We start from the raw sequence: 16,422 nt of genomic DNA, 5'->3' as shown, positions 1-16,422 counted from the left end.
CAAATTCCACAAATTCGACACCCTTTGGCTAAAGAAATTTCTCCACATCTCTGTTTTGAAAGAGTGCTCCTCTGTCCTGAGGCTGTGCCTTCTTGTCCTAGACTCTCCCACCATGGGAAACATCCTTTCCACATCTACTCTGTGTAGGACTTTCAACATTCGAAATGTTTCAACGAGATTCCTCCCTCATCCTTCTGAATTCCAGCGAGTGCAGACCCAGAGCCATCAAACATTCCTCATATGATTACCCTTTCTTTCCTGGAATCATCCTTGTGAACCTCCTCTGGACCCTCTCCAATGACAGCACATCTTTTTTAAGATGAAGGACCCAAAAGAGTTCACAATGCTCAAGGTGAAGCTTCATCAATGCCTTATAAAGCCTCAGTGTCACCTCCCTGCTCTTGTATTCTAGACCTCTTGAAATGAATGTTAACGTGGCATTTGCCTTCCTCACCACTGACTCAACCTGCAAGTTAACCTTCAGGATGTTCTGCACAAGGACTCCCAAGTCTCTCTGCATCTCAGATTCCTGGATTTTCTCCCCGTTTAGAAAATAGTCCGCACATTTATTTCTACTACCAAGGTGCATGACCATGCATTTTCCAGCATTGTATTTCATTTGCCACTTTCTTGCCCATTCTCCCAATCTGTCTAAGTCCTTCTGCATCCTACCAGTTTCCTCAACACTATCTGCCACTCCACCAATCTTCGTATCATCCGCAGACTTGGCAACAAAGTCATCTACTGCATCATCTAACTCATTTATATACAGCATAAAAAGAAGCAGTCCCAACACCAACCCCTGCGGACCACCACTAGTCACTGGCAGCCAACCAGAAAAGGATCCTTTTATCCCACTGGCTGCCTCCTACCAATCAGCCATTGCTCTAACCATGTTAGTAATCCCAGTCACTTAGATCACATTTCACCCCCATTCTGATGTTTGGTCTGAACATCAACTGAACCTCAACAACAGCAACAACTGCAGAAGACTACGAAGATACACCCAGTGACCACTTCAGTTAGGAGATACTCAAACCACCCCGGTTGCCCCCAACAACCATCCCACAGTCAGTCACTTAGATCACATTTCATTCCCATTCTGATGTTTTGTCTGAACAACAACTCAACCTCTTGACCATGTCTGCATGAGTTGCTGCCATGCATTGAGTTGCTGCCAACTCAATGATTTTATGCAATGATTGGCTGATTAGAGATTTGTATTAACAAACAGGTCTGCAGGTGTACTTAATAAAGTGACAACTGAGTGTGTATCCTTTAGTGGGTATCATATTTTGTTTCATAAGCAACTGCCTTGGGATAATGTACAAAATCAAAGAAGCAAAGTAGGCTATTTCATATTTATGATACATAGTTTGGGATTTGGTGGCAAACTTCCATGATTTAGCTAAGGTAGTCAAGTTAAGCTAGTTCAGCAAGCTCAGGCTTTTCTCTAGGTAGCAATGGAGGTGAGAGATGACTCGATAGACTCGGATCAGAGACATAGACTGAGTGGATAGATAGAGACTTTTCCCCAGGCCAGAAATGGCTCATATGAGGAGGCATTATTAAGGTGATTGGGGGAAAATGTAGGGCAGATGTCAGAGGTACAATTTTTTTAAAAACATGTGTGGTGTGTGCATGGAACAGCTTACCGGGGTGAAGGAAGAGGCAGATATATTAGGGGCATTGAAGAAACTCTTACATAAGCACATGAATGATAGAAAAATATGTAAGGTTATGCAGGTGGGATGAGTTAGATTGATCATAAAGTAGGGTGAAAATTCAGCATGACGTTGTGGGCTGAAGTCCTATACTGTGCTGGAATGTTCTGTGTAAGAGGATAAGTTAGGTGGCATTGGCTTCAGTTGAAGACATTATATTTTATAGGGCTGAAAGCATTAATTATGGCAATGTAGAAGTTGATTAGTTTATTTTTCCTAATCACTTTACTGCAGCATAAAGTGCATTACCAATGCTAATGCCTTTAGGCTCATTCACAAATCAGCTGTAAGGGTAAAAGATCTTGATTAAATTTAGATGGGGCCATGTGAGCTATTATTTTCATTGCAGAAGGATGAAAGATCTTGTAAGGCAGAATGAATGTACGTCAAAAAGAAGGGCAGGTGCCAAGAAGAGATCAAAACAGGAAAATGAATAGAAAGAACATGGATATTTTAGAACTATTATAACCCTCTGTTTCTTTTGGTAAAGAGACATGTTTCATTATTTTTTAAGCGATGCTATCTGTCTGCAAGCTGAAATCACTATTTGCATTCTAATATTTCCATTCAGAATTCAATTGGATTTGAAGTATATAGTCATCTGTCCCCATGTCAAATGCTGCTTGCATCCATGAACAGGGCATTGTCTTTTTTAATTAAAAACTGAAAATAAATTGCAGTTATATTATGTTTTTCAAAATAAACAGATTTAGGAAAGTATCTCTCTGGGGTAGCAAAGATATGAAGCTGCAGTAGCAGGTGTTATCATTTTTAGTCGGAGACTGGGGAGCATTCAGTGAGCTTTGCGGCAAGAAGCTGCATATTGTAATATCAGCCTTGGGCACATAGACATTATCAAATACCTTATGAAAAGTAGCTATGAGCAGCCCAAACTAAATTTAATATATTAGAATCTGAGTTAGTTTTTGTGTCAGTGCTTACTGAAGTGCAACGTTAATAATTTTAATAATGTTTTAAGCATCGTCCACTTAGAAACTTTACCTTGCAATCTGCTATCTTGAGTAATCTGATTCTAGCAGCTTGTCAGTTGAATACATTGCCAGCTGCTGGGGAACTGTAAACGTTCAGTTAATCGGCTGAAGTCGTATTTTGTCTTTGGTATGTGCCTGAGCATTTCAGACATTCTCATTCAAAAAGAAGTGTAAAATCAAAAAAGGAAAAAAATGCAGATGCTGGTATCTGAAATAAAATCACAAAATACTATATACACTCAACAGGTCAGGCAGAATCTGTAGAAAAAGAATCAGAATTATGAATTCGAATGGAAGACCTTTCATCTGTTTATCAGATTAATGAGGATGCTTTACTTGTTTTCTCCTTATTTACCAGGAGGTAGCTCTGTATATAGTGGAATCACTTAATCAATTCTGACCTCACCAAAAAATGTATCCCCTTTGCGCTATCCCTTCCTTTCCCAACTCTTTCTGCAACTTAAACTTGTTTAGCCAGTTTTGATGAATGGTTTTCAACCTGAAATATTAATTCTATCTCTCTGTGTTTGCTGCCTGATGAGTTTCTGGAATTTTCTGTTCTTATTTGCAATGTACTATTCTATTATATATTAAAATTTAGCCATGTGAAATACTTAATACAATATACTTCGTATTATGCATAAAAATATATATAGTTACAAAATTAGAATTGTTATTTGAATTGAAAGACAGCGCTTTACTGTTAAAATTTTGTTCTGTAATGAGCATTTTACTGTTATCTGTGAGAAATGTGAAGTCACAGATTAGATGTGAATCAACTACTTTGTAGAATTGTGTAAAAGGTTCTTATTGAATAATGTTAAATAAAATACTTTGGTGAAAGAAATGTGAGAAAATTCCTCACAACCTTCCTTCACGTTTGAAGCTAATTTCATGTCTACCATTGGCATAGGTGGGATCAGTGACAGTTTTGGTTGACAGGGTGACATTAGTCCTTTTGTGAAATTGTCAGTGAGATTGCTGAGCTCTTTTAGAGGAGACGCCAGCAGCAGCTGCCCTGACACTCCAGGAGAACAGCAGCTAACATCAACTTGCCCTGTCTTGTCATGTCAGCCTGAAAACTGTTTTTTATGACTGGGCTTGGCCAGGAAGACATTAGCTTCTATCTTGCTTTGATGAAATAGCATTCATGGCACTAGTGTGGACTCCTGTGAGTATTCCATCAGAGCAACTTCATGCGTCTAAGTAGAGAATGCGAATACTTTAGATATTCTATTAACATGCTCATTCATTTAAACGCTTATGGGTGATGTAGGGAAGTTGTTATCAGGCACTGCCAGTGAAAACATCAGCCTGACAAATGTCACCTCTGGACTATCCTAACTCTACACAGCTGTGATTTGACATTTGTTGCCATTAGCAATTTGCGAGTCTAGTTACAGCCCCAATAAGTCATTTAATGTTACATGCTGATTAAATGCCTAAATTAGAATGAATGGCACATCACTGACAAGATCAACTACAGGAGGCATACAATTCACTTGTGCCCTGACCACAGTCAATTTCCAAATGCCTTCCCACGAGGCAATTGACAAAGTAACTATGCCTTGTCCATTTTGGTATCAGTTATTCAAGGGATGCAGTTCAGATTGTACTGTATTTTAAAACAATGCTCCAATATAGTCCAGACACATGATATATACACTTCAGGTTTTGCTCATCACAATGGTTTGAATACGGAGAACTGTAAGAATAGCATTAGCTTTAAGGGTTATTTCCTACTCAATGCTTTAAACTAATGGCATTAGTTTTAAGCAATGGGCAGGAAATTGGAGAAGAAACCAAGGCTAGATGATTTATTGAATGGTAGAACAAGCTCAGGGAAAGTCTTTAAGGGCAATTGTTTTGTATCGCCAATGTTTTAATAACAATGATTGGGCAATGACTCAATGCAAGTCATTTCTAAATGGTGAGTGCATATTGAAAGTGCACAGAGTAAACAGACCAGTATGACATCTGATTGTATTATTGGAAATCCCTGCAAAGGGCAAAGTCTTAAGGTGGATAAGTCACCTGGACCAGATGGACTACATCCCAGAGTCCTGAGAGAGGTTGCTAAAGAGATAACTGATGCATTGGTCATGATCTTTCAAGAGTCACTTGATTCTGGCATGGTCCTGAGGACTGGAAAATTGAAAATGTCACTCCACTCTTTAAGAAGGGAGGAAGATAAAAGAGAGGAAATTATAGGCCAGTTAGACTAACCTTAGTGGCTGGGGAAGTGTTAGAGTCCATTACTAAGGACAATGTTTTGGGGTATTTGGTCAAATTCAGCATTGTTTCTGTGAAGGGAAATCTTGCCTGACAATCTGTTAGAATTCTTCAAGGAAGTAACAAGCAGAGTGGACAAAGGAGAGGCCATGAATCTGATTTACTTCAATTTACAGAAGGCATTGGATAAGATGCCTCACATGAAGCTGCTTAACAAGATAAAATCATGTGGTGTTACACAAAATATACTGGCTTAGATAGAGGAATAGCTGTCAGGGAGGAGACAGCGAGTGGGAATAAAGGGGGCTTTTTCTAGTTGGCTGCCAGAGACTAGTGGTGTTCATCAGGGGTCAGTACTGGGACAACTACTTTTCGCACTGTTTGTCAATGATTTAGGTAATAGAAATGATGGTGTTGTGACAAAGTTTGTGGATGATATGAAGATAGGTGGAGGGATAGGTAGTGGTGAGGAAGTAATGCTATTGCAGCAGGACAGACAAATTGGAAGAATGGACAAAATGGAATACAATGTTGGGAAATGTATGATTATGCATTTTGGTGAAAGGAATAATAGTGCAGACTATTATATAAATGGGGAGAAAATTCCAACATCAAAGGTGCAAGGGACTTAGGAGTCCTTGTGCAAGACTCCCAGGTTTAAATTCACAGGTTGAGACTGTGGTAAAGAAGGCAAATGCAATGTTGGCATTTATTTCAAGGGGAATAGAATATAAAAGCGAGGAGATAATGCTGAAGCTTGATAAGGCACTATTCAGGCTGCACTTGGAGTATTGTCAACAGTTTTGGGCCCCATATCTCAGAAAGGATGTATTGTTATTGAAGAGAGTCCAGAAGAGGTTCACAAGGATGATTCTGGGAATGAAGGGGTGAACATATGAGGAGCGTTTGCAGCTTTGGGCCTGTACTCACTGGAATTTAGAAGAATGCATGAGGATCTCATTGAAACCTACCGAATGTTTAAAGGACTACATAAGCTGGATGTGGAGAGGGTGTTTCTTCTGGTGGGGATATCCAGAACTAGAGGGCACAGCCTCAAAATTGAGGGACAACCTTTTAGAACAGAAATAAGGAAGAATTTTTTTTAGCCAAAGAATGGTGAATCTGTAGAATGCTCTGCCACGGACTGTGATGGATACCAAGTCCATGGGTGTATTCAAAGCAGAATTTGATAGATTCCTGATTGGTCGAGGCATCAAGGGATATGGTTAGAGGGCAGGTGTGTGACGTTGAATGGGATCTGTGATCAGCCATGATGAAATGGCACAGCAGACTCGATGGGCTGAATGGCCTAATTCTGCTCCTATATCTTATGATCTTATGGTCTTAAGTCTCTTATGGTCTCTTGAATTCACTGCAAATCCACTTGCACTTTAGAGAAACCTGTTGCATGTGAGGTATAGTGAAACGTTTACACCATACTTCAAAATGTGTCACATAAATTATTGTTAAATGGATAACAACAATTATTTCATTTTTTAAACTTAGTACTGAAACAAGTGAAAATTTTGGAAACACTCAGCGGTTTGGCCAGTGTCCGTGGAAAAAAGAAACAATGCAAATATTTACGTTTGTAGACTTATCAGTATTGAGTAGGTTTCTGACAAAGGGTCTTAGGTAGTGAAGGTTTCAGTGTTCTCTATTTATGGATGTTGTCCAAACTGCTGTGTGTTTTCAGCATTTTATATTTTTCTTTCAGATTTTCAGCACCTGCAGTTTTGAGTTTTGTTTGTAAGTATTGATGAGATTGTTGGTATTGCAGGTAGAATCTCAGGTGATGACGAGAGGACGTACAGGAGTGAGATTCGCCAACTAATAGAGTGGTGCTGCAGCAACAACCTGGTACTCGATGTTAGTAAGACAATTGTGGACTTCAGGAAGGGTAAGACGAAGGAACACACACCAATCCTCATAGAGGGATCAGAAGTGGAGAGAGTGAGCAGCTTCAAGTTCCTGCGTGTCAAGATCCCTGAGGATCTAACCTGGTTCCAACATACTGATGTAGTTATAAAGAAGGCAAGACAGCGGCTATACTTTATTGGGAGTTTGAAGAGATTTGGCATGTCAACAAATACACTCAAAAACTTCTATAGCTGTACCGTAGAGAGCATTCTGACAGGCTGCATCACTGTCTGGTATGGAGGGGCTACAGCACAGGACTGAAAGAAGCTGCAGAAGGTTGCAGATCTAGTCAGTTCCATCTTGGATACTAGCCCACAAAGTATGCAAGACACCTTTAGGGAGCGTTGTCTCAGATAGGCAGCGTCCATTATTAAGGACCTCCAGCACCCAGGGCATGCCCTTTTTTCACTGTTACCATCAGGCAGGAGATACAGAAGCCTGAAGGCACACACTCAGCAATTCAGGAACAGCTTCTTCCCCTCTGCCATCCGATTCCTAAATGGGCATTGAATCTTTGGACACTACCTCACTTTTATTACAGTATTTCTATTTTTGTACGTATTTTAAATCTATTCAATATACGTAATTGACTTATTTGTTTATTTATTTATTTTTTCTCTGCTAGGTTATGTATTGCATTGAACTGTTGCTGCTAAGTTAACAAATTTTTTGTCACATGCCAGTGATAATAAACCTGATTCTGATTCCGATTGCACTTTGAAAGAATGCTGAGTGAACTGCGGTATTAAAATATTTATAATATATCATTAGGTGTGTTAAAAGTACAAATACTTGCCAGAATGGACTGGCTAGTTGCTCTGAGAGCATGTCTTGCCAGGGTACATGAGGAAGACATCTAACATCAATTTCTATTTCTTCAGTAATCTCTTCCAATGTAGCAGACGGCATTACATTTCTGGTAAGAAGTTAAAGACCCTTGTGCATGACCAATATAATTTCACATATGCATTACGCAGCTACTTTGTTTTCAAAGGATTTGCTGTTTTAAGTAGTGGAAGATGATTGGTTGTGTCCTGTCATTTGGTTCTGGGATAATATACTCAGTGGCCAATTAATTGGGATAGGAGTGGAACCCAATGTGGTCTTCTGCTGCTGCAGCCCATCCACTTCAAGGTTCAACATGTTGTGCATTCAGAGATGCTCTTCTGTATACCACTGTTGTAACTCATGGTTATTTGAGTTACTGTCATCTTCCTGTCAGCTTAAACCAGTCTGGTCATTCTCCTCTTAGCCCTCTCATTACCAAGGCATTTTTGTCCACAGAACTGTCACTCACTGGATGCTTGTTTTGTTTTTATTTCACACCATTCTCTGTAAACTGTAGAGACTGTGCATGAAAATCCCAGGAGAACAACAGTTCTGAGGTACTCAAAAATCATGTTTGGCACCAACAATTATTCCATAGTCAAAGTAACGTAAACCACATATTTTCCCCATTCTGATGTTTGGTCTGAACAACAATTGAGTCCCTTGACCACATCTGCAAATTTATATGCATTGAGTTGCTGCCACACAATTGGCTGATTAGATATTTGCATTAACGAGCAGGTGTACAGGTGTACCCAATAAAGCGGCCACTGGATGTAAATGCCGAGCATTAGTCTATAGTTTCAAATTACCCCACCAACAAAGTCTCCCCTTTGTTAATTTGGATGCAATTCTCTTTAATTATAAAAGAAAGAATTTGAAATTCCTCTTTAGAAGGTTTGAATTGCACTACACAGGAAGTAACATACCTAAAATAGAAAGTGTATTCAAATCACAAACTTAGAGCCAGTGTAGATAGCTGGCATTTCCTCTCTCTTTCATTACCCTGCCAGAATTGTGCACATTGCGGAATTCCCACATATGACCATAAATGAAGAGAATGTGAGATATTGATTATATTTGATTTTACTTTATTTGCTTTTGCATAATTATATTTGAATAGAAACAGAAGTTTCTTCCACTATTTTCCCCACACATTCCTCAACCAGCACCAAAAATAGATTATTGATTTGTTTCACTGATCCTATGTGTTACCTAGCTACGCACAAATTAGTTATCATGCTCCCTGTACTGCAACTGTAACCATATGCTGATAGTACGGCAATAGTTAAGCTATTTGAGATACCCTGAACTTTTAAAAAGTACTGTATGGTTGAATTTATAACTCATTTCAATAGTGGCAACTCAATCCATTTTTGCTTTATACCAATTGCATGAAAAATTTACCAACCATTTTCATCAGAAACGGAAGAAGCCTGGGTAACAACACTGAGGCTAATCTGTTTTATTACTCGGAGGCAGCTGCCTAGAAAGGAAATATCCCCAATCAGTGCTGAATGGATTGTATAGTGAATTAGTGTATCATTCCGTTTCTAAGATTCATTATACTCACCTTGTGCAATGCCAAAAGTAGGGCAAACTAAACTATGACGTGGGCGTTTTTTCAGCAATATAAGAGCAAACAGTGTGTACACTTACATTTTTTTATCCTCGTACTGACATTCAATTTAGTCCTTTTGCTGTTAGAGAGATGCCGCATAAAGGATTTACAGTGGCCTGTGCAGTTTGTTTAAAACCAATCCTTATGTATAATTTGAAATACAGTGGCTTCCAGTTAATTGGGATACATTGGACCAATATATGTTGGCCCAATTAAGTGGCTGCTCCAAATAGTCAAAGTTCACTGAAATGGATCAAAGGTATAAAGAAGCCAAACTGCCATTTAACTGAGAAACAAATTATATACTTAAATTAAATACAGAACAAATTAGAACACTTCCAATACCACCACAGTGCTATAAACTGTGTATTAGTTCCAAGTAGTTATCAACGGAATTCATCCAGTGTTAATTTACTGTCCAGATTGACGGTAAATGAACAAAATCAATACAAACATCTCGTGTAAATCATAGAGTGCCTTCCTACAATGTGTTCAAGGATTGTATCCTCCAAATCTTTATTTTCATTGTAACATTCAAGTTGATTGCTGATACCTTCAAATTTTTCATAGTTCCTAACTATGAAGCTAGAATGCTTGAAACCACAGTGAGCAAAACGGTTCTAGATTGTTTTTCTACTTATTTCTCAACAACTATCAATAAAAAAGTCACTGCTTTCTGAACACAAACACACGCAATGACACTATTTAAAACATGTTCGCTCTAAGCACCGTATGGTGTCCAACAGCCACACAAGTGAACAAGACTGATGTTAGTTAGAAAATGTTCGTCAAAAGTTTCCTGTCAAAATTAAGCAGAATAGTGTCCAAAATAAGCAAAGGGAATCTCAGCTACTTTCTTGATTAGTTTTTGTTCCTTAAGGGTTGTCCCAAATAAGCAGTAGCTGCAAAAAAATTGATTTGGTAAGTGTGTGTGAAAAGAGAACTATTTATTTGTAAACTATCCATGCATTGCAAATGGGAGATGTTTCCAGAGTGAAATTATACCTATCAGCTAGCTAAATCATTGTTTCTTTCATATTTGTTATATTTGTTTTTATTTCTTATATGCTTTTGTTGAGCTATTTCTCTTTCCTTCGGTTCAAACTCTCATAATATTCTGACTGCCATTTTCAGTATAATAGATCCACTGTGGATTTGTATTGACTGTGTAGTATTTTCCCATTGAGTCTCCTCTGGTTAATGGAAGTTGTTTCACAGTGCAATGCCTTATCCAAGCTTTCAACCATGCAGTGCAGTAAAAGATACCATTAATAGGTATACATTTCCTACAATAAACAGCTCTGTTGCTTATCAGGTACACTCAAATATTTAGAACATTTATACCTGCTTTATATTGCCATGTCCTAATTTCCAGTGTTCTCTGTATTTCTTGGAAGGAAAACACTTATCTACACAAGACAGAATTTTAGTGCTGAATTACTTGACAGCCTGCAAATGGAACATATTCAGGTAGTTAGCTAAAAGTTCAACCAAAGTGTTCTGTTGCTTCTATCATGAAGAAGAAAACTTGTAAATATTTCCAGCCCAGAAATGGGTCCATTCCAGTGATAATGGTTTGAGTCACTACCCATGTTATTTAATGTCGTGGCGCCCAATGTATATCCATATTTTCTGCTTTCCCTTGCATACATTTCATTTCCTCTTAATTTTAATTAAAAGTCCTCTTTTTGATAATGCAGTCACAATTAAACAGCATCTTTTATGACGTAGACATCCAAAGCTCACAGTCTAAGCTTCTGAAGATCAGCCATTTTGAAAGCAAGAGAAACTTAGCAGCCAATTTCAGCACATTAGATCAAACAAATAACACAAAGATAAATGGTCATATATGCTTTTGAAATTTATAAACCTATCTTTGTCCAAATCCTTTGTTATTTTCCTTCTAATTTCCTCCGTAGATTTGTTTCATTGACATCCTTTGAAGTGTTCTGGGATATTTTGTTGTTCTGAATGTGATTGTGTAAAACCAAATTGATACTGTAAATATGCTTCAATGTTATTTCATGAGTTAATGACCATAGGTTGGATTTTTCATCATAACTATCTGTTAGCAGTACTTTTGTATGTTTTCCCAAATAAAGTTGTACGTAACTGATGTACCTCAGTTTTAACTGAAGGTATTAATACAGAATTTCAGTGATAACTTCTGCATCGTCCACTTACTTGCATAAGTCCAATCCATGCAAAAAAAAAACACTAATTGTTTATGTCATTGCATCAGGAAGGACTACTGACATTGAAGAAAATGGAACAGACTTTAATCTTCCATTGCACAGGTGATATGCCTAACTACTTGGAGAAGAACCAGTTCTTGTAAACCTTAAAAAGAACTGCTGCTGTAAGAAATCTGAAATAAAAACAAAAAATGCTTGAAACAGCATTTTTTCAGAACCTGTGGAAAGTTAAGTTTTCAGGTCTGATTTCTGTATCTATTGTCGGGGCATTCGATTATGGCCCAGGTGTGGAGAGAGAGATATTACAGTGGATCAACAGTTCACAGACTTTAATGCAAACAGTATTTTAAGGGAAAAGAAAACAATAAGTGCTAGGCCAAATAGGGCCATTAACTAAAATTCTCAAATGGAAAACTAGACGCCAACACCGTGGCTAAAAGGAATATCCAAATATAAAACAAATACTGCTAGTCTTCAGTGTCAGTCGACTCGATAGTCCACTTTCTCAGGCAAGGCCGAATGCAAGCAGGCAGCATAACGTTGCTGTGCTTTGCTCAAGTCTCAACAAGTGCTACAGCGAAAAGAAGGGACTTAAATACTGCCATAATAATAATAATTAGCTGACACGTGCATATTCATGAGCGCAATTGCCGAATCTGCTGTGCTGCTGAGTTCGTTGTTGTGACACCTATTTGGCCTCTCCAACTTGCTATTATGTCATATGCTTGCCCTGTACTAATGACCACATGCCTTATTCTTGAGATCTTTGATGTCAATCATTTTATACGAACAGCTGTAGTTGGATTCTTCTTGATGCTTCCTCTGTACAATACCTTGAATGCTTAAAAAAAAAGCGTATCCTCTAACATCCTTTCTATCTTGAAATCAATTGATCTCTGTCACTACTCACTACAGCACCCAATAAGATTACTACTTTAGCCGCAAAAAATCCATGCCACTCTAGTCCCATATTGCCTTGCTGCAGAACCCTGCTGTTATCCAGCTTGGCCTGGAAACCCTCTTCTGCTAAGTTACAAGATAAGCTAATAACTGAACCTGTACCTTCAAGACATGCAGCACAATAGTCTAAGAGAGTAGTCATCATTCAACATAATAATAAAAGAGAAGTGGTAGAGGCAGGTGAGCAAGGAAGTGGTGCTGTAGGTGAAGACTATCATAACATTACAACAATAAATAGCTGTTGGTATTGCCACAAATGGTATTTAATACCATTGTATAGGATTAATAATGCATCAAGGAAGCAAAGTGTTGGACCACACAGCAACATGCCATTACACTCTTTAAGCCTGTGCTGACCTGTACTGACCATTATAAAACAGAAAATAAACATAATATGGCCTACAGATCTGAGTAATAATTATTTGGAAGCAACAATGCAATAACCGAAGTTTCATACTAGATGAATATGTGAATGCTAAATTTGACTCTGCAGTGATTGTGTGTGCCACGAGGGTGAAAGCTGGCTGCAACATGAGATTAGATTCAACTTTATTGTCATTGTGCCAAGTACAGATACAAAGCCAATGAAATGTAGCTAGCATCTTACCAGAAATGCAAAGAATAGTGTTATTTATAAAAGTTAACCCTTTCATTCCCAGAATCATTCTCATGAACCTCCTCGAGACCGTCTCCAATGCCAGTACATCTTATCTTAGATAAAGCACCCAAAACTGCACACAATACACCAAATCTGGTCTGGCCTTTAAAGCCTCAGCATCACATCCTTGCTCTTATCTTGCTCTTATACTTGAATGGTAGTGAGGGAGGAAGTGTAAGGGTATGTGTAGTACTTGTTCCACTTACAAGGATAAATGCCAGGAGGGAGATCGGAGGGGAGGAATGCGGGGGGGACGAATGGACAAGGGAGTCATATAGGGAGCGATCCCTGCAGAAAGCAGAGAGGGAAAGATGTGCTTAGTGGTGGGATCCCGTTGGAGGTGGCGGAAGTTACGGAGAATTATATGTTGGACCCGGAGACTGGTGGGGTGGTAGGTGAGGACAAGGGGAACCCTATTGCTGGTGGGGTGGTGAGAGGATGTAGTGAGAGTAGATGTGAGTGAAATGGGGGAGATGCGTTTGAGAGCAGAGTTGATGGTGGAGGAAGGGAAGCCCCTTTCTTTAAAAAAGGAGGAAATTTCCTTCGTCCTGGAATGGAAAGCCTCATCCTGAGAGCAGATGCGGTGGAGACGGAGGAATTGCGAGAAGGGGATGGCATTTTTGCAAGAGACAGGGTGAGAAAAGAAATAGTGCAGATAGCTGTGAGAGTCAGTAGGCTTATAGTAGACATCAGTAGATAAGCTGTCTCCAGACACAGAGACAGAAAGATCTAGAAAGGGGAAGGAGGTGTCGGAAATGGACCAGGTAAACTTGAGGGCAGGGTGAAAGTTTGAGACAAAGTTAATGAAGTCAACAAGCTCAGCATGCGTGCAGGAAGCAGTGCCAATGCAGTCGTCAATGTAGCGAAGGAAAAGTGGGGGACAGATACCAGAATAGGTTTGGAACATAGATTGTTCCACAAAGCCAACAAAAAGGCAGACATAACTAGGACCCATACGGGTGCCATAGCTACACCTTTAGTTTGGAGGAAGTGGGAGGAGCCAAAGGAGAAATTATTAAGAGTAAGGACTAATTCCGCTAGATGGAGCAGAGTGGTGGTAGAGGGGAACTGGTTAGGTCTGGAATCCAAAAAGAAGCGGAGAGCTTTGAGACCTTCCTGATGGGGGATGGAAGTATATAGGGACTGGACATCCACGGTGAAAATAAAGCGGTGGGGGCAAGGGAACTTAAAATCATCGAAAAGTTTCAGAGCGTGAGAAGTGCCACGATCATAGGTAAGTTAATTTTTAGGGAATCCTGAACAAGGACTTCCAATTCCCTTTGCATCTCTGATTTTTGAATTTTCTCCCTGTTTAGTAAATCATCTGTACTTCTGTTTCTTTTACCAAGGTGCATTTCCTTCTCTGCACTATGTTCCATCTGCCCCCTCACTGTCTATTGCAGTGTATTGCTGTCGTAAAATGACAAACTTCTTGACATATGCCAGGGATAGTAAACCTGATTCTGATTACACAGAGGACAGGAACGCTTCATACCATACCAAGCTTGTTACGAGAGGCAGCACTTACAGTAACGTCCAGCAATCCAGCATCTGGCCATTCAGAAATCCTGATAGCTTGGCATCTGGTTCACTCATTAGTCAAAAGTGTGGACCAAGGATCTGAAATGTGAAAGGGTGTGTAGTTGAATCAGGAACATTGAGGAACAATCTGAGACATACCTGCTGAAACTTGTGCGATACAGCTCACTGGTTTCTGCTTCTATCTCCCTTTACTAACATGACAGGTTCAGTGAAAAATGTATCAGGTGACTACACTTAGCTTAGGTGAACACCCTGATCAGCATGCATCCAAAAGGGCCTGTCAATGTGCTATTTGACTCCATGTGTAACATGTTTTGTTTTTAAAAGACCAGGCATATCATCTTTGATTAGCAAGCATTCATTTTCCTTACATAAATGGCACCAAAAGTAACAGTGTCAGCTTTGGTTTCCACCCAAGCAAAGACACTTTTTTTTTGCTCTTTCCATCCCTCCTCCTCTTTGCAAATTAAAACACACTTGTTTTCTCATTTCACTAGCTCTGATGAAGGGCCGTTGACTTATTGGTAACTCCATTGCTTGTCCCAGAATGCTGCTTGACTTGCTGGGAATTCCCAGCATTTTTGGTCCCAATGCATCAACAAATCAAAGTTATCTGAATTAACTTAAATGATGGGTAAATTGAACAGGGGCATTCTACGAATAAGTGACTGGAGTTGGACTCGGTAACCTAATAAATCTTCTGTCTGGTGCAACATAATGTCACATAAGGCATATCTTCTTGGACAGGTTCATGTTTAGGAAAGGCTTAGATCAAATATTGATCAAACACAAACCAATGGGATGAACTCACGCAGGCACCATGATCGGCATGAACAAGTTGGCCTGAAGACATTTCTATGCTGTATGACTGATCTTTTTGATCATACCACATACAAACCTAAGAGCAGGTATGATGCATTTATTATTAAAACAACAGAGATACAGAGTTAAGACATCTCTGTCAGAGGGAGAAATGATGCATTGTCTGTTGGGTTTCTGAGCTCTCACTTTGCCTTGCAAAGAGATAGAGGAGCTTGAGCCTAAAACCTGTGGATGAGAGTCGAACGAAGCACAAGCTGCAGTGCTCTGTGATCAAACAGGCTTCTTCCCCATGTGTGGCTCATGTCTAAAAGATGAACACTTGGGTGTAGGTGAACACTGCCTTAGGTATCCTAACCTCCAAGGAGTTCTAGAGAAGCTCATCAAAGGACATTGCAGATTTAATAACTATTTAATATTAAATACTCTTTTATCTGTCTGGAATAATGGTCAGTAAAAGCTGGTTCTGTATTCTGATGTCGAACCGCAGTGTTATATATTTTTTTTGCCACAGAAGGCAAAGTATGGGGAAATGCCAGGAAATAGATGGACAGATTGTAAGGATGAACTTGCAGCCTGCAGTTCAGAAGCCTGGTTAGGAATATCTAATTAAGAAGATTGGGACATATAATGCTACTGACTGGTTTTATATTGAACAAGGTCCAGCTGCACAGTAGATTAAGCTGCCCGTACTGTACATATGGCTGAATAATAAGGGAAGCTTCAGTATTGCGGGAGCTGTTTGATTGATGTCTGCATAACTGCTGCAATCCTCCAAGTGTTTTCTAACACTGAATATACCACCCAAGAAAATTCTGAATGACACCTGGCTAATTTAGATATCCTGTGCACAATCTGTGTCTTCTGAGATTTTTTTTTGGTGTTATTTCATGCCAAAATTTATGTTTGATACTCTGGGCATGTTATATTA

At 39.2% G+C, this 16,422-nt stretch overlaps 1 long non-coding RNA gene across 4 annotated transcripts in view; it reads right to left on the bottom strand.

Annotated features, from left to right (window-relative positions):
* LOC140202706 (uncharacterized) overlaps window positions 1-16,422 on the bottom strand; it is a 171,682-nt gene that overhangs the window by 122,689 nt on the left and 32,571 nt on the right. For 3 of the 4 annotated variants that reach the window (XR_011887170.1, XR_011887172.1, XR_011887171.1), the window contains exon 2: window positions 14,659-14,750. This is a non-coding gene — a long non-coding RNA (uncharacterized lncRNA). Of the gene's footprint in view, window positions 1-10,679; window positions 10,767-14,658; window positions 14,751-16,422 lie in introns of those variants that run through there. The other variant, XR_011887173.1, reaches the window with a different exon arrangement.

Source organism: Mobula birostris, chromosome 9, assembly GCF_030028105.1.
Source record: "Mobula birostris isolate sMobBir1 chromosome 9, sMobBir1.hap1, whole genome shotgun sequence".
NCBI lineage: Eukaryota > Metazoa > Chordata > Chondrichthyes > Myliobatiformes > Myliobatidae > Mobula > Mobula birostris.
Note: the sequence above shows the minus strand (reverse complement) of the source record. Positions and strands in the feature narration are given on the sequence as shown.